Source organism: Pan paniscus, chromosome 20, assembly GCF_029289425.2.
Source record: "Pan paniscus chromosome 20, NHGRI_mPanPan1-v2.0_pri, whole genome shotgun sequence".
NCBI lineage: Eukaryota > Metazoa > Chordata > Mammalia > Primates > Hominidae > Pan > Pan paniscus.
Window position 1 is genome coordinate 14264796 of NC_073269.2, and position 25650 is coordinate 14290445.

The window sequence follows — 25650 nt, forward strand, 5'->3', positions numbered from 1 at the left end:
TGGGACTTGTGCCTGAGCCTCCCAAGTAGCTGAGACTATAGGTGCGTGCCACCACACCTGGCTAACTTGTGTTTGTAGTAGAGACAGGGTTTCACCATGTTGGCCAGGTTGGTTTCAACCTCTTGGCCTCAAGTGATCCACCCACCTCAGCCTCCCAAAGTGCTGGGATTACAGGCGCGAGCCACCGCATCTGGCCTGCGGATACTATACTTTTTTGATTATGGTAGCTGTCTAGTAAATCTTGAAAGCAAGTGGTGCGAGAGTTCCAACATTGACCTTAATTTTCAGAATCATTTGGGATGGTCCGTGTTTTTTGTTTTTTCACATAAAATTTTTTTTTTTTTTTTTTTTTTTTTGAGATGGAGTCTCGCTCTGTCACCCAGGCTGGAGTGCAGTGGTGCAATCTCAGCTCACTGCAAGCTCTGCCTCCCGGGTTCATGCCATTCTCCTGCCTCAGCCTCCTGAGTAGCTGGGACTACAGGCGCCTGCCACCACGCCCGGCTTTTTGTATTTCTTTTTTTTTGTATTTTTAATGGAGATGGGGTTTCACCATGTTAGCCAGGATGGTCTCGATCTCCTGACCTCATGATCCACCCACCTTGGCCTCCCAGAGTGCTGGGATTACAGGTGTGAGCCACCACACCTGGCCTTTTCACATAAATTTTAGAGTAAACTTACTGGTTTCCATAAAAAGCCTGCCGGGGTTTTTTTTTTTAACTGAGATTTGGTTTAATCTAAAGATGAATTAGAGAATTGGCGTCTTAATACTGGCTGTTCTGAACCATAGACACAGTATATCTCTGCCGTGGTCTGAATGTTTGCATACCTGCAAAATTTATATGGTTGAAATCCTAATCCCCAGTCCAATGATATTGGCAGGCGAGGCCTTTTGGAGATGATTAGGCTAATGAGGGCAGAGCACTAATGAATTAGATTGGTGCCTTTATAAAAGAGATTCCAGAGAGCTTGCTCATCTCTTCTGCCTTGTGAGGACACAGCAAGAAGTCACCATCTGTGAACCAAGAAGTGGGACCTCATCAGACACCAAATCTGCCGACACTTCAATCTTGGACTTCCCATTCTCCAGAACTGTGAGCAATACATTTCTGTTGTTTATAAGCCATCTAGTCTATGGTATTTTGTTCTAGCAGCCCAAACGGACTAAGACAATCTCCCCATTAATTTAGGTCTTATTTCTTTCAACAGTTTTTTGTGGTTTTCTGTATTGCACCATTTCATTGATGGTATTATAAATGCTAGTTTTAAATTTTCAATTTTTTAGTGCTAGTATATAAAATTATTTATATTTATATATAATTTATATTTAACCTTGAATCCTGCAAACTTTTTATAGTTATCTATTCCTGTAACTTTTTGGAATATTCTACATAAACAAATCTTATGCTCTGTATTAAGGCAGTTTTGCTTTCTCTCTGATATCTGTCCCTTTTATTTCTTTATATTTTCTTAATGTACTGGCTAGGGCCTCCAGTAGTGTTGAATGAGAGTGGTGAGAACACACATCCTTGTCTTATTCCCAACCTTAGGCAGAAAGCGTTCAGTCTTCTACCATTAAGTATGATGTTAGCTGTGGGTTTCTTTGAAGACAGCTTTATTAGGTTGACGAAGTTCCCTTCCACTGCTTGTTGACTGAGAGATTTTATTTCATTTTTTATTTTTTTAGCATTTATTTATGCATTTTAATTTTTTTCTTTTCTTTTCTTTTTTTTTTTTTTGAAACAGGGTCTCACTCTGTTGCCCAGGCTGGAGTCCAGTGATGCAATCATAACTCACTGCAGCTTCTAACTTTGGGCTCAAGTGATCTTCCCACCTCAGCCTCCCAACTAGCTGGGACTACAGTAGTTCACTGAGAGATTTTATTATGAAAACCTTTTATCATAGAACCATTTCTTAAGACCTCAGAGACCTTTAGTTTGGTGTTTGATAGAGTCTTATGAATAGATATCGTATGTAGAAGTTCAAATAAGGTGCGTTTCCATTAACCAAAAGAGCATCTCAGCATCCCTTTTGGGCATTGTTCCCTGCATTCTCACAGACAGTGGTCCAAGATAGAGAAGGGCCTAAGAGATTTTAGCCATGACTTTTGTCTAATGACACAAATCCAATAAAATTAATGGAGATAAATGGGAAAAGGTTTTTTATTGCAAAAAAAAAAAAAAAGTTGGCAAAAGCAAGGTCAACTTTGTCCAAACAAAATGGAAAGAAGTAGTACAAAATATAAAGAGACCTTTGAACCCCCAAACTGCAGATAGCAAACAGATGAAATAGGCCTATAAAACTACTCAGTTGAAAATGTTTACTTTTTATGGGAAAGCAAGTATGATTCAGAGTACAGAACTTCAGAAGACTCACTCCTGTGGAGCTGCACTGGTGCTTGAGAAACAGATAACATGTTCCTGCCTGAATTTAAGAATTGCTGTGGGTCAGGGGCTGCTGTGGAATCCCATTTCTCCCCACCCATGCCTTTTTAATAGGAATGTCTATTTTAACTATCCCATTCCTGTCCCAAACTCTGTATTGGTTTTGTGGGGAACAGATAACTTGTCTCTTTAGCTTACAAATGTTCAAATCTAGAGGAGCAGGAGTATATTCAAGAAACCAAACCCAAGGATGATTTTTATTTATGTTTTATTGTTATTTTTAAATATTTATTTTTATTTATTTATACTTTGAGACAGAGTCTCACTCTGGCACCCAGGCTAGAGTGCAGTGGCACAATGATCTTGGCTCACTGCAATCTCTGCCTGCCAAGCTCAAGCAATCCTCTACCTCAGCCTTCTGAGTAGCTGGGACTATAGGCACATGCCACCATGCCCAGCTATTTGTTTGGTTTTTTTTTTTTTTTGGTAGAGACAGGGTTTCATCATTTTTCCCAGGCTGGTTTCAAACTCCTGGGCTCAAGCTGTCTTCCTGTCTTGGCCTCCCAAAGTGCTGGGATTACAGGTATGAGCCACTGTGCCCAGCCACTTTTCAAAACATTTTTTGAGACAGGGTCTCATTCCATCACCCAGGCTGAAGTTCAGTGATGCAGTCATAGCTCACTGCATCCTTGAATTCCTGGGCTCAAGTGATCCTCCTGCCTCAGCCTACTGAGTAGCTGAGACTACAGGCACATGCCACCACACCCGGCATGTGTTTGTGGGGGGTAAGAGGGGTCTTTTTTGCTGTTCTTGCCAAGGTTGGAGTGCAGTGGCACAATCATAGCTCACTGCAGCCTTGACCTCCTGGGCCCAGGTGATCCTCCTGCCTCAGCCTCTTGAGTAGCTGGGACCAGAGGCATGTGCCACCACGCCTGACTAATTTTTTATAGAGAGAGGGTCTCTCTATGTTGACCAGGCTGGTCTTGAACTGCTGGACTCAAGGGATCCTCCTACCTCAGCCTCCCAGAGTGCTGGGATTACAGACGTGAGCCACTGCTCTTGGCCGTCTTTTCTGGATTGCACCTTATTTGGATGACCAGATCCTGGACATAAAACCAGAGTCTACTACCACGGGCATGAGACTTTGGTGTGGCCTTAGGAAGTAGTGAGAGTTTCTTGTACGTGGGAAGTATAAATATTAATAATTTGTAGCCACATGCAGACTCCGATGGTTTTAAAACACGGCCCTAAAATTCTTTGATACTTTTACCTCCCCCTTGTATCTGCACTGACCTTTGACTGCATTTCCCAAAGGAGTACAACATAAATGATTCCATGAGATTTCCAAAGCAAGGCCACGAAGGGCCATGCGGTTCCCTTCTGGCTGGAACATTCCCTCTTGAGATGCTTCCTCCTCTCAGAGTGCTTCCTCTTGGGAACTAGCAGCTATGCTGTAACAGGGAGGGGTTACATGTAGATGCTGCCATCAACAGCCACCAGCTGCTGTCTGTTTTTTAGCCATTTCAGGGAAAACATCAGATACAAGAGTGATAATAGAATCCAGATGATTCCAGCCCCCAGCCTTTGGATTCAGCATCAGCTGTGTGAGACTTGCCAGCTAGGCCCTGGACATTGTGAGGCAGAGAAAAGCTATTCATTCCTCCTGTATTCTGTCCAAATTCCTGCCCCATGATCTGTTAACATAATAGAGTAGTAGTGGTTCTGTACCAGCAGTTCTCAACCTTTTTTATCTTGAGACTCTTTTATACTCCAAAAATTGAACACCCCAAAAAGCTTTTGCCAATGGGCATTCTATCTGTGAATATTTAACATTTTAGAAATTAAGGCAGGCCAAGCATGGTGGCTCTTGCCTGTAATCCCAGCACTTTGGGAGGCTGAGGCCGGCGGCTCAACTGAAGTCAGGAGTTTGAGACCAGCCTGGCCAACATGGTGAAACCCCGTCTCTACTAAAAATACAAAAAAACTAGCCAGCATGGTGGTGTGTGCCTGTAATTCCAGCTACTCAGGAGTCTGAGGCAAGAGAACTGATTGAACCCAGGGGGCAGAGGTTGAAGTGAGCTGAGATCATGCCACTGTGCTCCAGCCTCCAGCCTGGGTGACAGAGCAGGACTTCATCTCAAAATAAAAGGAATTGGGGCAAATTTTAAAAATATTTTAGTAATATACATAACATGCTTTTTAAAAATAACTTTTCCACAATGGCAACAAAATAATGTGGAAAGAGCGGCATATTGCATGCTTTTGCAAATCTCTTTAATGTCTTAAGAGCTTAATAGATGACAGCTGAATTCTCATACTTGTTTCTACATTTTTTGCCATTAGTTGCTTTGATTAGAAAGTTTGGCTTTGCTGAGATACGTAGTTGGAAAAGAGAGAAGCATTTTCAGGTAATTTTGGATTTTCTTTGATATTACACCAAAACTCAAGAAATGGTAGTTTCTGAAAGATTAGTTGCAATATGGAATGAAATCCTGTTAAGGAATTGTTTCTATTCTGTTACATTAAAATCCATTTGTTTGTCTTGCACTATTTTTTTCTTTTCCTTTTATTTATTTATTTATTTATTTTTGAGACAGAGTCTCGCTCTGTCGCCCAGGCTGGAATGCAGTGGCGCAATCTCGGCTCACTGCAAGCTCTGCCTCCCAGGTTCACACCGTTCTCCTGCCTCAGTCTCCCGAGTAGCTGGGGCTACAGGCTCCTGCCACCGCACCCAGCTAGTTTTTTGTATTTTTAATAGAGATGGGGTTTCACCGTGTTAGCCAAGATGGTCTCAATCTCCTGACCTCGTGATCCACCTGCCTTGGCCTCCGAAAGTGTTGGGATTACAGGCGTGAGCCACTGCGCCCGGCCTTTTTTTTTTTTTTTTTTTTTTGAGATGGAATTTTGCTCTTGTTGCCCAGGCTGGGGTGCAGTGGTGCGATCTCCACTCACTGCAGCCTCCGCCTCCTGGGTTCAAGCAATTCTCCAGCCTCAGCCTCCTGAGTAGCTGGGATTACAGGCACCCACCACCACACCTGGTGAATTTTTGTATTTTTAGTAGAAACGGTTTCACCATGTTGGCCAGGCTGCTCTTGAACTCCTGACCTCAATCTACCCGCTTTGGCTTCCCAAAGTTCTGGGATTACAGGCATGAGCCACGGCGTCCAGCCCATATCTTGCACTTTGATTGGCTATTTTATCAATGCATGATTTTATACCTTAATACCTGACTTAGAAAATAGGGCTGGCACATTGGCTCTTGCCTGTAATCTCAGCACTTCGGGAGGCCAAAGTAGGAGAATCCTTGAGTCCAAGAGTTCGAAAGCAGCCTGGGCAACATAGTGAGACCCTCATTTCTAAAATGAAAGGAAATAGTCATTTACTTCATTATGCAGATCTTCCAAATGTTTACCCATTTTAAAGTACAGTGTCTAAAATAAACCTTCATGAACATGACCATTGATCCTATCAGAAAAGTTTTTATGCATTGAGACGCTTCTAAGGTGACAGATCTAAGCTTTCCAACTTTTGCTGTTCCTTCAAAGACATTTTTATTTATCCTGAGTGTGGGGCAGTGAGGCATTCAGTGACTGCGCAGTTCAGTGCTACTGCCTTATTTTATTTTATTTATTTTTTTTTTTGCGATGCTGTTTTGCTCTTTTTAGCCACAGGCTGGAGTGCAATGGTGTGATTCAGCTCACTGTAACCTCCGCCTCCCGGGTTCAAGCGATTCTCCTGCCCCAGCATCCTAAGTAGCTGAGATTACAGGCGCATGCCACAATGCCCGGCTAATTTTGTACTTTTAGTAGAGACGGGTTCCACCATGTTTATTACCAGGCTGGTCTCTAACTCCTTACCTCAGGTGATCCACCCACCTTGGCCTTCCAAAGTGCTGGGATTACAGGCATGAGCCACCGTGCCCAGCCCACTGCCTTAATTTCTGCTGAGGCACCAGCGCTTTTGCCCACTTTTACAATGTGTCATCAGTATAAATGTGGATATGGTGAAAAGGTCAAGAATGTATTTGTGCTATTATAACAATAGTTTTTTTGAGACAGAGTCTCGCTCTGTCACCCAGGGCGTGATCTCGGCTTACTGCAATCTCCGCCTCCTGTGTTCATGCCATTCTCCTGCCTCAGCCTCCTGAGTAGCTGGGACTACAGGCACCTGCCACCACGCCCAGATAATTTTTTGTATTTTTAGTAGAGACGGGGTTTCACTGTGTTAGCCAGGATAGTCTCCATCTCCTGACCTCGTGATCCGCCCGTCTCGGCCTCCCAAAGTGCTGGGATTACAGGCTTGAGCCACTGTGCCCAGCCATAACAATAGTTTTAATCTCACAGACCGCCTGAAAGTGTTTTGGGTCCCTCAGCAGTTTACCAACCCTGAGAACTGCTATTCTGTATCACTTAAGTTTGAGGTGGTTTTTTTACACAGCAATAATAATCAGAACCGAACTCATATCCCTTTTTTCTTCTTCTTTTTGATTATTAGTTTCTTCAGTGTACTAGATGGCTGACTGGGAAGATTCCAGGGTCCCAACAGGCTTCAGAGTTGCAAAGGCTCTAGAGGTACTGTTTGCTCACATAGAGCCTAGGTGTTGAGGGCTTAGACTCTGGAGCCCAGCTGCTGGAATGTGGGCCCTGCACCTGTTACTGTTGAGCTGTGTGTCTGGAGCCCTTCCCTTAGCCTTTCCTGGGTCTCATTCTCCATTGGTTAAATGATGTCATTAATAAGGCAAATGATTTTGTTGCTAAATGCCAGTGGAAACTTTCTAATAGTCATAACTGTCACAAGGTCTGATGACCTCACAGTTATTTTGCCCTTAACGGATGCCATAAAATGCCCGAAAAGCTTTCCCGGGGTCAACTCACTTCATTACAACTCCCTGAGGGAGTACCATTGTTAATGTCTTATGTGGTCTGTGTACTATGAAATATCCACCACCATCTCTGATGAATTCCAGCGCACCTTGTTTCACTCGAGTCTGTCCAGTCTTTAGAGTTAACAGAGGAACCCTAGTTACTGATTCCAGACTTTGACCTCATCCAAAATTAACAGCAGCCAAGTTGCATTCTTCTGGGTTATATATTGTTGGCCAAATATTCAGAATTATTGTGTGCCTCTGGGCAGAGAACTCACAGTTCAAAATATCTTTTTTGTTTTCCTTTGGTACAGGGTCTTGCTCTGTCACCCAGGCTGGAGTGCAGTAGTATGATCATAGCTTACTGCAGCCTCCACCTCCTGGGTTCAAGTGATCCTCCCACCTCAGCCTCCCAGGAGCTGGGACTACAGGCACAAATCACCATGCCCAAATATATATATATTTTTCAATCTCCTATTTCTTTCCTCTCTTGTTTTGGAAGTTACTCAGCAAGCTACATCTGTCTAATTGGATATGTATGTCCATATCCTGTTAGAATCAAGTATTTCAGAGTATAAGCATGATAGTAATAAAGCTCGCAATATTATCATTAAGCCACTTACTTTAGAGATCCCATGATGAACCCAAAATCTCCCCTATTGCTGACCCTGGAGACCTGTTAAGTCTAGGAGAAATAATATCAAGATTTAGACTGATCTTTTTTTTCCCAATCTCTTTGCCTCTGAGTAACCATTCTTCAAATTCAGAACCACACTCAGGGTAAAATATAAGTAAGGGCTATTTATTTTTTTGCCACTGTTTTGGCATCTGTAGACAATACAGTTTATTTAATTTCAGGTTTTCACAGTTATATACAGTCATACCTCGGAGATATGTGAGTTCGCTTCCACAGACCATCATAGTAAAGTGAGTCATACAAATTTTTTGGTTTCCTAGTGCATATAAAAGTTATGTTGGCTGGATGAGGTGGCTGTCACCTGTAATCCCAGTGCTTTGAGAAGCTGAGGTAGGAGGATCACTTGAGTCTAGGAGTTTGAGACCAGCCTGGGCAACTATAGCAAGACCCCATCTCTACAAAAAAAATGTTTTACATCAGTCAGGTGTGGTGGAGTAGCTGTAGTTCTAGCTATTCAGGAGGCTGAGGCAGGTGGATTGCTTGAGCCCAGGAGTTCAAGGCTGCAATAAGCTATGATTGTGCCACTGCATTCCAGCCTGGGTGACAGAGTAATACCCTGTCTCAAAAAAAAAAAAAAAAAAAATGCTGAGCGTGGTGGTTCATGCCTATAATCCCAGCACTTTGGGAGGCCGAGGTGGGTGGTGGATCACCTGAGGTCAAGAGTTCAAGACCAGCCTGTCCAACATGGTGAAACCCCATTCTCTACTAAAAATGTAAAAATTAGCCAGGTGTGGTGGAGCACACCTACAATCCCAGCTACTTGGGAGGCTGAGGCAGGAGAATCACTTGAACGCAGGAGGTGGAGGCTGCAGTGAGTTGAGATTGTGCCACGGCACTCCAGCCTAGGCAACAGAGCAATACTGCATCTTAAAAAAAAAAAATTATAGTCTATTGTGTGCAGTAGCATTATGTCTAAAAAACAAAGGATGCACCTTAATTGTAAAATACTTTGCTTAAAAATTCTGACAGAGAAACAAAGTGAGTATGTGTTATTGGAAAAATGGTGCTAGTAGACTTCATCAGTGGAGGATTGCCACAAACCTTCAATTTGTAATAAAAATAAAACCCCACACGTTATCTGCAAAGCACAACAAAATGAAGTATGTTACATGTTGATTTTCAGGAATTAGAAGAAAATGAGAGTATTGTTGTCATCGGAAATAAGAGGATTGTTTTGCCAAGCTACTGAAAAAAAAAAAACTTTCATTCCTTTGTCAACTGCAAGAATGGTAATATTTGACAAGAAAAACCCAACTTGTCAAATACTACGATTCTTGCAGTTGACAAAGGAATGAAAAGTTAATAGCATATGTGAGGCTGGACACGGTGGCTCACACCTGTAATCCCAACACTTTGGGAGGCCAAGGCGGGTGGATCACCTGAGGTCAGGAGTTCGAGGCCAACCTGACCAATGTGGCAAAAGCCCATCTCTACTAAAAATACAAAAATTAGTCAGGCATGGTGGCAGGCACCTATAATCCCAGCTACTGGGGAGGCTGAGACATGAGAACAGGTTGAACCCGGGAGGCGGAGGTTGCAGTGAGCTGAGATTGCGCCACTGCATTCCAGCCTGGGCAACAGAGGGTGACTCTGTCTCAGAAAAAAAAAAAAAAAAAGTATATATGAGCATTTAACAAGGCTATAGGTTTTGATTTTGAGCCCTGAAAACCCCCAGGTTTAGTTTCATTGGGAATTTGTATTCAAACATGTCTCTGCTCTGGATCCATAGGTGGCACAATTTTGCCAGTTTTTGATGCATAAATGGTGACAGTATCCTTTAACAAAATTCCTAAAGTCTTTTAAAAAAATAATTCTGAAAATCTGGCCAATGATAATACAGGACTCGGAAGAAAATACTACCCATTGAAATTGGAAAGCCTGTTTTCAATTTGGGGTCTGCTTTTTTTTTTTTTTTAATTGCTTTAAGAGATTAAGGATTTTAGACACAAACACGTCTTAAAGTGTTTTTAGATTTGCATGAACCTACTGTGGTTTAGTATAAATAAACCCCTAACATGACTTTTACAGATGCCTGTGAGGGTATCTTGGGGGTTTCTACACTGCCTACCCCAAACCTGACTGCAGTCAGAGCCAACAGGGCCCCACGTAGGCAAGGGGTATGTCATTAATTCTCAAATGAGATTCGTCCAAGCGGGAAATGCACATCTAGTGTAGTAGTTTTAGGCCAGCCTTTTTCAGAGCCTCAGGCTCTGCCTGTCACCTTGAAGACATCCATGTGGGTCCCCTCAGGGCTTCTCTTTGCCATAAAAATAAAATGATTGCTCCCACCAATGTTTGCGTCCATGGGAGAGGAGGTAGGAGCAGCAGTACTTGTCCTGTGTGTGGGGTGTGGGAGACACTTGAAGGGCTCAGTGGGAATTGTCAGCAGCAGGGAACAGAACAGGTGGTGAGAAGAGTCATTCCACTGAGTTTCTGGGCCTTTGACTCCCTGAAACTTCCTTCTCCTCTATCCAACCTCCCTCTCCAGAAAAAAAATAAATAAATAATTTAAAAATGGAATCAGTGTAATCAGTGAAGTAGCTGTATTCCAGTGAACAAGCAGCCTGCCCTTGCATCTGCATGCATGCAGCCTTGGCGTTTTCTCTAGAAAAAAAAGAGGTTCTACCTCGTGCATGAATACAGGTGGAGGCCAGGACCAGCATTAACAAAGGCTGTGTGTTTGCCATGGAGCTCAGGAGGGCTAACAGTCATTTTACTTCTGCCTCAGACCATCACACTTTGTCCCCAGAACAAAGCCAAGAGTCCTTGGTCAATGAGAGTGTGTAAATATCCTCACACTTCCCCTAGTAGTTCCTTTTTAGGCTGTAATCATGTGCTAAAGAAAAGAACCTAACTTCTTAAAATCTTTCCCTTTTTGGATGTAGATTGAAATTTTTGTTTTAAACACAATGGCCCTAATGTCTAAATCTAATGTTAGTAATTAATCCCTAGTGCTTTAAGGATCGTCTGTTTATAGGCAGTTATTTTATGGAGCTGGTCTCTGTGAGAGGCACAGACTGCCAGGAGGGGTTGAGATTTCCTTTAACCAGGATTCTTAGTTCTGAGTGGCTCCAGTGGATAACATTAACAATGATTCTCTGGCCGGGCACTCACGCCAGTAATCCCAGCACTTTGGGAGGCCGAGACGGGTGGATCACTTGAGGTCAGGAGTTCGAGACCAGCCTGGCCAACATGGTGAAACCCCGTCTCTACTAAAAATACAAAAATTAGCCGGGCGTGGTGGCAGCCGCCTGTAATCCCAGCTACTTGGTAGGCTGAGGCAGGAGAATTGCTTGAACCTGGGAGGCGGAGGTTGCACTGAGCCCACAGTGCGCCACTGCACTACCTTCTGGATGACAAGCAAAGCTCAGTCTCAAAACAATAATAATTTTTAAAGTAATGATTATCTTAACCATTCTTAAATCCTTCTGTCTAGTAGGAATCTTATTCATGGGAGTGTCTGGAAAAGGGACAAAGAGAGGCTATTGAGATTTTTTTAAAGCCTGGATTTGGGATGTCTGAACAGTGAATAACTCCAAAGCCATTTAAAAATCATCTTTTTTTCTACCACCGGACTGAGATTTTCAGTTTTAATTCCAAGGTTCCAATCATACAGATGTGAATCAAACCCTGTTGGGCCAAACAGGATCTCCTTTGTTGGCGGATAATTTCAAGTGCTCACAGAGTTTTTTTTTTAAATACCTGGACTTAATTGTTTAAACTGGAGTCCGGACCAAAACATCTCTGACCTCGGGGGTCTTCCTTTGGTCAGGAAGAGGGGAGGGAGCAATTGGACCCCTTTCCCTCTGCGACTGCAGAGTCCAGTTTTCCTCTGGGGACATTTGCTTTTTCCCTTGGGGAAGACAGTACGGATTCTAGTTCTGTGGACTCTTTTACTTAGCTTTGAGACCCAAGCAAGTTAATTGGCTTGTGCCTCTTATTTTACTCTAATGCAATGAATAAAGAGAGTCCCAGCCTTCGCCCTAAGGGAGCAGGAGCGCCTGCGATGCCCCGTTCCCAAGTCCTCAGGGCGAATCCGCCAAATGCGCGAGCTGGGCAGCCCACCCCTCTCAGCTGCTGGCCGGAAGCGGAAGTGGGTGTCCGTCGCCTCGCCATCTCCCATAGCTGTCGCCTGCAGCTGAGAAAGGGTTGCTGTCCCAGCAGGCCAGGTCCAGGTGCGCCCCACTAGTGAGGCCGGCGGAATCGGGAGGGAAGGGGTCAAGGGCACAGTGCGCAGCCCCGGCTGCTCCAGACCTTGCCTGCAGCTTCCCGCCCCAGCCTCCGGCTATCGCGGCGTTTCTTCTCAGAGGCCCCCGGCTTTGGTTCCTCCCGGCACTGCTGGGCTTGGGGCTGCCATTCCGGGCATTGGTTCCCGGGAGGAGGCAAGTGGGCTCATGTGGTCAGAGTGCGTCGGCGGGGCCTTTTCTCCACTTTCTGTACCCTTCTCTTTAAACGTCCTCCCCAGTAGGAGACTATTTTTTCTCAAGAAAATGCCCTCTTGGACCTCACTTTCCGTTGTTAGAAGGCATATCTTGGGATGTGCGTTATTGGTTTGCGGAGATCGTCCCTTTTTTTTATGTGGATGCACCCTAGTGCCTGATACACATTTGAGTTCCCATCTGAGTGGGCTTGTGCATGTTTATTCGTATTTGTGGACTTAGGTCTTCAAGGTTTATTTTTGAAAGTCAAGTTGTTGGGTCAAAGCATAAATGAATGTGTAATTCCTAGGTATGACCAGATCCCCCTCTATGGGACTTGTGCTTTTTTGAGCCCTCAGGGTGTGTTTTGTATGCAGCAAGCAGCAGACCTTAGTTTTCAGTTTACCTGTAGTTTCTTTTGGATGTTTACATATTGACATATCGTTTATGAATAAGAACTTTATTCTCCCTTTATAATCCTATTATGACCCACTCCTGCCCCACAAATTTACTGCCCTGCCTACGACCTCCGAAACATTAGAAGGAGCAATCCTTGCTGCCTTCCAGGTCTCAGAATGAAAGCTTTCAGCTTGTCACTACTTACATGTTTGCTATGTGTTTTTGATAGATTAAAGACATTCCCTTCTGTAACAGCTTTATTGACATAAAATCATATATTTCATCTCATTTAAAGTGTATAAATCAGTGGTTTTTAGTATATTAAGTTGTGCAACCATGACTACAATCTAACTCTAGAACATTTTCATTGCCCCAAAAGAGAATCCCATACTCATCAGCAGTTACTCCCCCATGGTTGGCAAGTTTTTGGGCTCTATCCTTGAGTTTTTTTATGTTGTCATACACCAGGTCAGATTGATTTAGGTAAAAACAACACTCTTCATTTAAGAATATACAGATGTTCTCCTTTTTCAGCAGTTAAGTCAAGGCCTCGGCGGTTTTGGAGGACAACTGCAGCTAGAGTCAACTTGGGCCTGGAGGACTGATGAAGTTTGTGATATGACTGTGATGCTAGCAGAGAATTCATTAGAGAGACTATGGAAGGTCCTGACAGAGGTTGAAATGCCTGCTATTCCAGTACCGAGAGCAATAGTGGAGGCAGAAAGTCTTAAACTGACAAGGGAATTAGTGGAATAACTCTTTTTGTCGTGTCGGTGTCATGAGGGGAACAGGGAGCTCTTCAGTCCTATTTGCAAATTGCATTTTGAGAGTAAGGAAAACTAGTGTGCATGTGCCTGTCCAATTAGCAGGTAGACACATGTAGGTAGAGGATCCACAGAGGAAAAAGAGACCTTGTGCGAGGCAAAACTGGAGATGCAAAGTAAAAAGATGAGGAGTGCTGAAAGGGGTGTCTTGTACTTAGACTCCTAGGGATCCAGCTAGGGCGGCAGTCATCAGAGGTTGTAATGGGGACTGATGAGGTAATTGCGTCGAGGGGGAGGTTCGATTTTCATGGTGTATGAGAAAACGTCGAGTATCTACAAGCAACCTTTCACTGTTATTTTCAGGGCTGGGTATAAGTAAGCAAGAAGAGGGCCTGGGAGAAGAGTCTGACGAGCAAGGGGAAGGTAGCCAAGGATGGAGTGAAATACAGGGTAAGTGTCTTCCTAAGCAATAATTACTGCTAATGTTTTTAAGTTTGCCACTACTGATAGAGGGCTTGTCTGTAATATGGAGCTGGAAGGCTCTAATTGTTTCAGTGATGTGTGTAGTTGGGCTTTGGAGATGAAGGGTAAAGGAACATCGAGAAGGTGAAAGTTTACCTAGGGGAATTCCAGTGGGTCTTTGCTGAGAGATACATAAAGGAGCAGCCACAGGAATAGTAGTTTGTGTTGTGAGAGGTCTAAATATGGGGGGAGTAGAGTTGATATAAGGAGAAAGGTTTTAGGTCTTTAAGAACACAGGCTAAGGGAGAAGGGGGGAATGGAGGGCAGAAGCTTGCCCATAGTGAAGGAGGCAAGCCCAGAGAAAAGAGAGAGTAGAGACATGGAGAGAAGGGGTGGGGGCTTCTTGTCCCCCAGAAAAGCAGAGAAGGGGTAGAGACACAGAGAGAAGGGGCCGGGGGGTTCTTGCACCCCAGAAAAGTGGAGAAGGGCTAGAGATATGGAGAGAAGGGTTCAGGGGTTCTTGACCCCCAGAAAAGCGGAGAAGGGTAGACACATGGAGAGAAGGGGGTCAGGGGGTTCTTGCCCCCAGAAAAGCAGTACTTGCCGCTAAGGGTGAAGGACCAAGGCAGGCATCCCCACGTGGTCAGACACCTCTGAAATGTGGGTGAATAATCAGGCAGGTGTCCCCGCATGATTAAACACCAAGGGAAGACTGTCTTTCCGAGTCCATGACCGGCGCCGGAGTTTTGGGTCCATGGATAAAACACGTCTCCTGTCTACGAGAAAAGGAAAGGAACTGAAATTGAGAGAAGGGAGAGATTGAAGTGTGGCGCCAAGATTGAAAGGAGAAAGAGGTTGAGGGATAGTAAGAGAGGTTGGAGAAGAGAGTAAAAAGAGGCCACTTACCTGATTTAAAATTGGATTGATGTTCCTTGGCTGGTCAGTCGGAGGACCTGAGGTCATAGGTGGATCTTTCTCACAGAGCAAAGAGCAGGAGGATAGGGGATTGATCTCCCAAGGGAGGTCCCCAGATCTGAGTCACGGCACCAAATGTACCTCTGTCGCCAGGCTAGAGTGCAGTGGTGCAATCTCGGCTCACTGCAACCTCTGCCTCCCGGGTTCAAGTGATTCTCCTGCCTCAGCCTCCCAAGTAGCTAGGATTACAGGCGTGCTCCACCACACCCGGCTAATTTTTGTATTTTTAGTAGAGACGTTCTTTCACCATGTTGGCCAGAGTGGTCTGGATCTCCTGACCTCGTGATGCGCCCACCTTGGCTTCCCAAAGTGCTGGGACTACAGGCGTGAGCCACCGTGCCTAGCCTCATTCCTTTTTTTAATGAGACAAGGTCTTTCTCTGTCACCCAGGCTGGAGTGCCGTGGTGCCCTCGACCTCCCTAGCTCGGCCTTCCACCTTAGCCTCCCGAGTAGGTAGGACCACAGGTGTGGGCCACCAAGCCTGGCTATTTTTTTTAATTTTTGGTAGAGATGAGATCTCACTGTGTTACCAGGCTGGTCTGAACTCCTGGGTTAATGTGATCCACCCACTACAGCCTCCCTAAGTGCTGAGGATTACAGGCATGAGTCACCATGCCTGGCCTTCATTTTCTATTGTCAAATGATAGTCCATTGTATGGATATACCACATTTTCATTTATCCGTTCATCGGTAGATAGACATTTGGGTTGTTTCTCCTTTTTGGCTAATATGAATAATGCTGCTGTGAATATTTCTCTTGGGTATATACCTAGGAGTGGAATGCCTTGTTCATGAGACGAACTTTTATGTTTAATCTTCTGGTGAAATGCTAGGCTGTTTGCCAACGTGGCAGCACCACTTCCCACTTCACTCCCCTCCACAAAAAAACAAGAGAATTTCTCCACATCCTCATCCACACTTGTCTTTTTAATTACACTCACCTTAATGTGTGAAGTGGTATCTTAATGTGGTTTTGATTTGCATTTCCCTGGTGTCTAATGATGTTCAGCATCTTTTCATGTGCAGTTGACCTTTTTATCTTTAGAAAAATGTACATTCAGATCATTTGCCCATCTTTGAATTGTGTTTTCAAAAGTCAGCTGAGGCTGGGCGTGGTGGCTCACGCCTGTAATCCCAGCACTTTGGGAGGCCCAGGCGGGCGGATCATGAGGTCAGCAGATCAAGACCATCCTGGCTAACACGGTGAAACCCCGTCTCTACTAAAAATACAAAAACATAGCTGGGTGTGGTGGCACGCGTCTGTATTCCCAGCTACTTGGGAGGCTGAGGCAGGAGAATCACCTGAACCCGGCGAGGTTGCAGTGAGCAGAGATCGCACCACTGCACTCCAGCCTGGGAAACAGACCAAGAGTGTCTCAAAAAAAATAAAAATTAAAAAAAATAAGCTGGCTGAATTAAATTCAGCCTGAAAGTTTTCAGGCTGAAAAAATTTATTTTTGAAATCATTATGTGATACTGGTTTTTATCACTTTGAGTTGATCATACAATTTTTCTTTTGCTCTATTAATGAAGCAAATTATATTGATTTTCTAATAGCAAGCATCTCTTGCATTCCTCTGGTAAACCTAACTTAATTCTGTTGTACTATATTTCCTATTTATTGACATTTTTTGTTTGGACTTATTTTCCTTAGAATATCTGAATCTATGTTGAAATTTGCCTATAATTTTGTTTACTTAAAGTGGCCTTGTCATGTTTGATATCAGTATGCCAATCTCAAAGAATATTCTTCCTTTTATACTCTTAATCACGGTAATCCCTTTGATAAGTTAAACTGTTTTGTGAAATTAGTTTAAAAGTGACCATATTTTTTTCCCTTGTAATATTGTAAACTGCTGTTAATAGAATAACCAAAGGCAAACATGACATTTTGAACCATACACAATTCTTTGCATAAAGGCTATATTAAATAAAACCTTCCAGATACCCAGCTCTTGCCTATAGAGTGGATAAGTTATCTATACCTGATACAATGCAAACATTAGTGACGAATTACATTGAAGTGTAGTTTAAGTAACCAGTCTTCATAAATATGCCTAATCTCTGGAAGATTTTCATCCAGACTGGAATTCTTTCTTCTTTGAGTGGCATAACTGACTGATAAAGCCTTTGAGCATGGTGTTTTTTGGTGAAAACCTAAAGAATCTAGTTTTGTTTTCTGTTTTAAAAGAATATCTGGGCAGTGAGTTAAGCTGGGACACCTAGCACCTTGCTGACGGCATCAGTCTAGATTCTTCTTTTATATTTTTTAAATTGTGGTAAAATACCTAAAGCCAAATTTGCCATTTTAATCATTTTTAAATGTACAAGTCAGTGGCATTCATTGCATTCACAGTGTTACTCAACCATCACCAGCTAGTTCTTTTTATTGTAATTTCTACACAGTCAGTTTTGGTAAGTTGTATTTCTGTAGGAATCAATTTATTTCCTGAAAGTTTTGAATTTGATTAAAGTTATTCATGTCTTGTTAATCTCTGCAACATTTGTAGTTGTGTTTTTCTCCTTTTTTCTTTGAAGAATTTTGCCCGATTTTTTTCCTAGTAGTTTTCAAAGAACCAGTTTGTAGCTTGAGTGATACTGTTGTTTTCTAGTTCATCATCGTATTTTCTGCTCTTCCCATTCCAGCTGCTTAAGTTAATTTTTAAGTTCACTTCTTTTCTAATATAAACATATAAAGCTTATTTTTTTCCTAAGGACCAGTTTAGCTACATTCTACAAGTTGTGGTACTTAGAACTAATCAATAACCATAGTATTATGTATTTTCTAATTCAATTCTTTTATAAAAGCATAAGTTATTTGGAAGTGTGATGTTTTCTGAATTCCAAATGTGTTACTTTTTTCTGTTTGCTTGAAAAATATGAAACCACTAATATTCAACCATATTTTAAAACTACCAAAACACCCATTTCATATAGTTCAATGTAATCTCGTTATTAACTTACAACTTAGTTACATTGTAATTAAGACATGTCAGAGAACATGTTTGTATACCAAATCTTTTTCTAATTTTTAATTTTTGTGGGCACATAGTAGGTATATATATTTAAGGGGCCCATGAGATGTTTTATATACCAAATTTGGAAGGTTTAAGACTGGCTTTACAGTATATTCACCATACAGTATGGTCAGTTTTTATAAACACTTCATGTGTGCTTCAAGAATCTATGTATACTCCATACATTCAGTAGTGTCCCTCAGTGTGCTATATTAAGCATACTCATTGTGTTGTTCAAATCTTCATATCCTTTTTTTCATATGATCTTTCTATTGCTGAGCAGTGTTTGAAAGTCTTATAGTGATGATGATTTGTGTTATTTATCCTTTAATTGTGCTAGCTTCTGCTTTATAAGTTTTATGAGACTAGAATTTTATATCTTCCTAATTGGTACTTTACATCCTCATGTCATTACCTCTAATAGTGCCTTTTGTCTCACAATCTATGAAATTAATTTAGCAAACAAACTTTATTTTGGTTAATATTCACCTGGTATATCTATCTTATTTTTGAGACTCAATTTTTATGTGTTGTGGATTTTAGTGCATCTAATGAAATAATATAGAGCTGGTTTATCTTAATTTACCAGGACAGTCTGTTTTTAAACTGCAGAATTTAGCCCATTTGTACACTTACTGTTATTGATACAGTCAGACATTTTTTACCATCTTACATTTTACATTGTGCTTTTCATTGGACCTATTTTTTTTTTTTGTTTCATTTCCCTTATTTTTCTTACCTTTGGAATTGAGATTTTTTTTTAACCTAATTCCATTTTCTCTTCTAGACTGTGAGTTAAACTCACTATGTCCATCCTTTGAATTGTTACCCTAGCTATTTTATCATGCATACTTAGTCTAAACCTAATCAATACTGTGAGTCCCCAGTGGAAGAATACAAGGAACATACAACTCAATCACCTCCTTCCCAATTTATATATTATTTAGTATTAGGATTGAGCTTATTTTTCCATCTCACGAATTTGGTATTATTACCATTTTATATAATAAAGGTTTGCTTAATTTTATCCATTTTACCTTTGTTCATTCTACTTAACATTTTGGGTCTTCCAGTTCCTATCTCCTGAAGTACTTTTAAGTTACTTCTGTGATGGTCTTTTTTGATGGGTAAGTTGTCTCAGGTCTTTATTTTAAAATGCCTTTATTTAACTCTCCATGTATTTTTCTTAAGCTTTTAATCATGAAAATTTTTAATTCTCCACAAAAGTAGAATAGTACAGTTGTCTCTCATATCCATGGGGGACTGGTTCCAGGACCCCCACATGGCTTCCAAATTCCACAGTCACAAATTCCTTATATGAAATAGCATTGTATTTGCATAGAACCTACACACATCCTCCCATAGATGCTATTTTTTCCCTCCCATTTACTTTAAGTCATCACTAGATTACTTACAGTACCTAGTACAATAAGTGTTATGTAAGTGGTTGGTTTGTTTTTTGTTTTTTTTTTTTAAGAGATGGGGTCTCATTCTGTTGCTCAGGCTGGAGTACAGTGGTGTGATCATAGCTCACTGCAGCCTGAAACTCCTGGACTCAAGTAATCCTCCCACCTCAGCCTCCCAAGTAGCTGGGACCACAGGCATGCGCCACCACGCCTGGATAATTTAAAATATATACATATTTTTGTAGAGACAGGGTGCTGCTTTATTGCCCAGGCTAGTCTCAAACTCCTGGCTTCAAGGCATCCTCCTGCCTCAGCTTTCCAAAGTGCTGGGATTACTGGTGTGAGCCACTGTGCCGGGCCATAAATAGTTATGCTGTATTGTTTAAGGAATAATGACAAGGGGGAAGGTCTACATGTTCAATACAGACACAAGCATTCATCTTTTTTTCCCACATATTTTTGATCTGTGGTCGAGTAGCCAACAGATACAGAGGGCTGACTGTATAATGAATTCTCATGTCCTTAACACCCAGCTTTGACAGTTACCAATATTTTGCACATCTTGCATCATCTAGCGCTGAGCTGTCCGATACAATAGCCACTAGCCTCATGTGGCTATTGAAGTTTAAATGCTCATTTCAAGTATTCAGTAGCTATCCGTACATGATTAGTGGTTACTGTATTAGATACTGCAAATAAATATTGAATAATGCTGGGTTTTCCCCCCAGATTTGTTTTTAAAGCAAATTCCAGACATCCTGTCATTTCATCAGTATATTACTAACTGTGCATCTCTAGTTGGTTCATCACCACTACTCCATTATCCCACCTAACAAAGTCTGACGTTCCCTGATTGGCTACAGAATATCTTTTTACATTTGGTTTGTTCAAATGAGAATCTTAACAGGGTCCCAACATTTTTTTTTTTTATTTTAGACCCCTTAAGTTTCTATTGTGTCTGTTCTCTTCCTCCTCCCTTTTCATTTTTTTAATCCACTGATTTATTGAAGAAATAAAGTTATTTGTTCTTAAAATGTCCCACATCATATATGGATTTTGCTGACTGGTTTGTTTTCATTGCTTAACCTGGTTATCTTTGTATTTCTTATAAAGAGTAGTTAGATAGTTTAACTGTCTAGCGTTTTAGGTTGATAAGTTATTTTTTTCTCAGCATACTGAAGACATTGTCCTGCTTTCTTCTGACGTCCATTGTTGCTGTTGAGATGTCAGCTATCAGTCTGTTTTTCCTTTTATAGGTGACCTGTGTTTTTCCCCTGGCTGCTTTGGAAATTATGGGAAAAAATCAAATACCAAGGAAGAAAAATCTATAATGAAATTAGATGTGGATTTCTTTTTATGTATTCAGCTTGGGGGCTTATGATACTTCTAGTACCCAAAGGTTAGTGTCTTTCACTAATTCAAGAAAATTGCTAGGTTTTCATCTAATAGTGCGATCAAAGTTCTGATCTGGTAGTTAATACTGGCACTGAATTTCTCATTTCAGTGAGTTTGTTTTTCATTTCTAAAAATTGTTTTTTAAACTAACCATTTTATAGTATCTTAATCCATATCCATTCAAATTTTTATTAATTAAGCTTTTATATATTTTAAAATATATCTAAAAGGGTAATATCCAAAGTGTTATGCTTTTTACCACCTGACACCTGTGTGTTAGCTATGTCTTACACATGGTACATTGTGTATTTGTGTTTCACAATTTCTTAAACTGTGCCTTCCTCAATTTACTTAGAACGTTGTATATAAGATTTTTTCTCAAGACCTGACTTAAAGTTGATTTTCCAGAGATAGGTTGATTTGCTTGCACTAGTTGCTTGGGGACAATGCCACTTAGGACCCTCTTTAAGTGAAATTATTCCCTTGAGGTTGTTTGAACTACAGAAATGAATTTGGACTGAAATCTAAAAGAGAGCACTTGTGTATACAAATCCTCAAGAGAGATTTGCTTTTTATTATACCTGATGGGTACAGTTCCTTGCTTCACGCTTTCATATGGAAATTTTACTTTCTTTTTAAAAAACTGTTCACTATGGATTTTCAGTCATACCTAGGAATAGAGTGCTATAAAGCCACTATGTACCTACCACCCAGCTTCAATGATTGTCACCATTTTGCCATTCTTATTACATCTGTTCTCTCCCTTGCTTCCTTTCATCATTGAGCTTTCTTTTCCTTTTTTTTTTTTTTTTTTTTTTTTTTTTTTTTTTTTTTTTTTTTTGAGATGGAGTCTCGCTCTGTCTCCCAGGCTGAGGTGCAGTGGCATGATCTCAGCTCACTGCAACTTCTGCCTCCCAGGTTCAAGCAATTCTCCTGCCTCCCCTCTCCAGTAGCTGGGATTACAGGCACCTGCCACCACACCTGGCTAATTTTTGTATTTTTAACAGAGAAAGGGTTTCACCATGTTGTTCAGGCTGGTCTTGAACCTCCTGACCTCAAGCAATCCACCCACCTTGGCCTCCCAAAGTGCTGAGATTACAGGCGTGAGCCACCACACCCTGCCAGTTTTGTTTTTCTGAAGCATGGTTTTCCAGCTTTCTTGAGGTATAATTGACAAATAATAAAAATTATATATGCTTAAGGTGTACAACATAATGTTTTGATCTACCTGTCCATTCTGAAATGATCATCACAGTCAAGCTAATTAACATATCCATCCCCTCACTTACTTTTGTAAGATGCACTCTCTTGGAAAATTTCAAATATACAGTACATCATTAACTATAGTCACCAAGCCATACATCAGGTCTCCAAAACTCAGCCATCTTATAACAGCAAATACATACCCATTGACCAACATCTCCCCATTTCCCTTGCCCCTTGGTAATCACCTTTCTAATGCTTCTAGGAGTTTGACTTTTTTAGATTCCATGTAAGTGAGGTCTTGCAGTATTTGTCTATGTCCACCTTATTTTACTTAGCATGATGTTCTCCAGGTTTCCTTCTTTTTTAAGACTGAATAACCCACTGTGTGTATATATATGACATTTTCTTTACGCATTCAGCAATCGACAAACACGTTGTTTCCATATAGCAGCTATTATAAATAATGCTGCAATGAATATGAGCTCACAGATACCTCTTTAAGATATTGATTTCACTTCCTTTGGTTATATACCCAGTAGCAGGATTGCTGGATCATATGGTAGTTCTATTTTTAATATTTTGAGGCACCTCCACTACTGCTTTCCATAATGGCTGTACCAATTTTCACTTCTACCAACGATGTATAAGGGTTCCCTTTTTCCACATCCAACACTTGTTATCCTTTGACTTTTTGATAATATCTATTATAACAAGTGTGAGGTAGCAGCCAACTATGGTTTTGATTGGTACGTCCCTAATAATGTGATGTTGGGCACTTTTTCATATACCTACTGGCCATTTTTATTTCTTCTTTGGAAAAATGTCTATTTAGATCCTTTACCCATTTTTTATTCCATTTTTTTCTATCGAACTGTATGAATTTCGTAAATATTTTAAATATTGTGCAGATTCTTTCTCCCATTCCATAAGGTTGCTTTTTCATTTTGTTCATTATTTCCTTTGCTGTGCAGAAACTTTTTAGTTTGATGTAGTTTCACTTGATTATTTTTGCCTTTCTTGCCTGTGCTTTTGGTGTCAACTCTTTAAAAAAAAATTTGTCAAAATTAATATCAAAGAGCTTTTCCCCTCTTCTAGAAGTTTTATGATCTCAGGTCTTACATTTAAGTCTTTAATCCATTTTGAGTTGTTTTTTGTTTGTAGTTTAAGGATCTAATTTCACTTTTTCACATGTGGATATCTAGTTTTCCTTACACCATTTGCCGAAGAGACTGTCCTCTCCCCATTGCTTATTCTTGGCATCTTTGTCCAAGATTAGTTGACCATACATGCCAGGGTTTATTTCTGGGCTTCCTATCCTGTTACATTTGTCTCTGTTTTTATGCCAGTACCATACTATTTCCATTATGGTACCTTTGTAATATATTTGAAATAAGGAAGTGTGGTGCCTCCAGTATTGTTCAAGATTGCTTTAGCTATTTGGAGTTTTTGTGTTTCCATATGAATTTTAGGATTGTTTTTTCTATTTCTGTAAAAAATATCATTGGAATTTCATAGGAATTGCATTAATTTGTAGATCACCTTTCATAGTGTGACATTTGACAATATTGATTCTTCCAATCCATGAACACTGGGTGGCTTCCCATTTGTTTGTGTCTTCTACTTTCACCGTGTTTTAGAATTTTCAGTGTTGAGATCATCTCCTTGGTTAAATTTATTGTCAGTATTTTACTCTTTTTGATATTATTATAAGTGAAATTATTTTCATAGTTTTTTTTTAGATAGTTTGTTAGAAATACATTTAATTTTTGTATGTTGATTTTTTTTACCCTGCATTACTGAATTTACATGTTAGTTTTAACATTTTTTCATGGTGTCTTTAGGGTTTTCTAGATACAATATCATGTCATCTACAAACATAATTTTACCTCTTTTCCAACGTAGACGCCTTTTGTTTTCTTGCATAATTGTTCTGGCTAGAACTTCAGTTGTATGTTGAATAGAAGTGGTGAGGATGGGCATCTTTGCCTTGTTCCCAATCTTAGAGGAAAAGCTTTCAATTTTTTATAATTGGCTGTAAGCTGTGGTTTTGTCACCTATGGCCTTTACTGGTGTTGAAGTACTTTCCTTCTGTAACTAATTCGTTGAGGGTTTTTATCACAGAATAATGCTGAATTTTACCAAGTGCTTTTTCTTCATCTATTCTAATGATCATATAGTTTTTATCCTTCATTCTGTCGATGTGATGTATCACATTGATTTTGCGTATCTTGAACTATCCTTGAATTTCTGGGATAAATCTCACTTGATCATGGTGTATGGTCCTTTTAAGGTACTGTTGAATTTGGTTTGCTAGTATTTTATTGAGGAGTTTTGCATCTATTTTCAGTAGGGATATTGGCTTGTAGTTTTTTGCTCTTACAGTGTTTGTCTGGCTTTGGTATCAGTGTAATGCTGACCTCATAAAATGAGTTTAATGAGGAGTTTGGTTGGGCTCCTTTTCCATTTTTTTGGAAGAGTTTGAGAAGGATTCTTTAAATGTTTGGTAGAATTCAACGGTGAAGCCACCAAGTCCTGGGCTTTTCTTTGATGGAAGATTTTTCCTCACTGATTTAATCTCCTTACTCATTATTGATCTTGTCAGGTTTTCTATTTATGATTCAGTCTTAGCAGGTTATATATTTCTAGGAATTTATTCATTTCTTCTAGGTTATCCAATTTTTTGGCATATAATTTTTCATTATGGTCTCATGATCCTTTATATTTCTGTGGTTATCAGTTGTAATGCCTTCTCTTTCATTTCTATTTTTACTTCAGTCTTGTCTATTTTAATCTTTAGTAGTCTGGCTAAAGGTTTTTGTTGGTTTATCTTTTCATACAACCAACATTCAGTTTCATCGATCTTTTCTATTGTCTTCCTAGTCTCTCATTTATTTCTGCTGCGATCTTTATTATTATTTCCTTCCTTGTACTGACTTTGGGCTTAGTTTCTTTTTCCTTCTACTGACTTTGGGCTTAGCTGCTGCTTTTTCTAGTAACTTGAGGTGTAACATTAAGCTGGTATAAGATCTTTCCTACTCACCCTTGCTCTCTTTGGTTTCCATTTACGTGGAATGTCTTTTCCCATCTTTTTACTTTCGGGCTACATGCATTCTTAAAGCTATAGTGAGCTTCTTGTAGGCAGCATATACCTTAGGTCTTTCTTTTTTAATCCAGTCAGCCACTATGTGTTTTGACTAGAGAACTTAATCCATTTACTTTTTTGTTTAAGGAGATAGGGTCTCTGTCACCCAGGCTGGAGTGCAGTGGCATGATCATACTCCCACTACTCTCAGATTCAAGCAATCCTCCCACCCTAGCCCACCAAGTAGCTGGGACTACTGGCAGATGCCACCACACCCAAATAATTTTTTTAAATTGTTTTCTGTAGAGATGCGGTCTTGCTGTGTTGCCTAGGCTGGTCTCAAACTCCTGCTCTCAAGTGATCCTCCCACCTCAGCCTCCTGAGTACATTTATACTTAAAGTAATTATTGATGGGTAGGTACTTACTGTTGCCTTTTTGTTCATTCTTCTGTGGCTGTTGTACAGATGTTTTGTTCCTTTCTTCCTCCCTTGTCTTCCTTTGTGATTTGATGACTTTCTGTAGTGATACGCTTTGATTTCTTTCTCTTTTCTCCATAATATAGGTTCTTGCTTTGTGGCTACTA

The 25650-nt window shown here is 40.7% G+C and overlaps 1 protein-coding gene across 20 annotated transcripts in view; it reads left to right on the forward strand.

Moving 5' to 3' along the window:
- The window catches only part of ZNF177 (zinc finger protein 177), a 38929-nt gene that overhangs the window by 7674 nt on the left and 5605 nt on the right, over positions 1 to 25650 (forward strand). For 2 of the 20 annotated variants that reach the window (XM_063599833.1, XM_063599835.1), the window contains exons 2-6: positions 880 to 1091; positions 4725 to 4789; positions 13887 to 13973; positions 20640 to 20782; positions 25373 to 25480. The gene's annotated coding sequence lies outside the window, so the exon portion shown is untranslated. Of the gene's footprint in view, positions 1 to 879; positions 1092 to 4724; positions 4790 to 6875; positions 6953 to 11932; positions 12118 to 13886; positions 13974 to 20639; positions 20783 to 25372; positions 25481 to 25650 lie in introns of those variants that run through there. The other 18 variants (XM_057300583.2, XM_057300589.2, XM_057300585.2 and 15 more) reach the window with 16 other exon arrangements.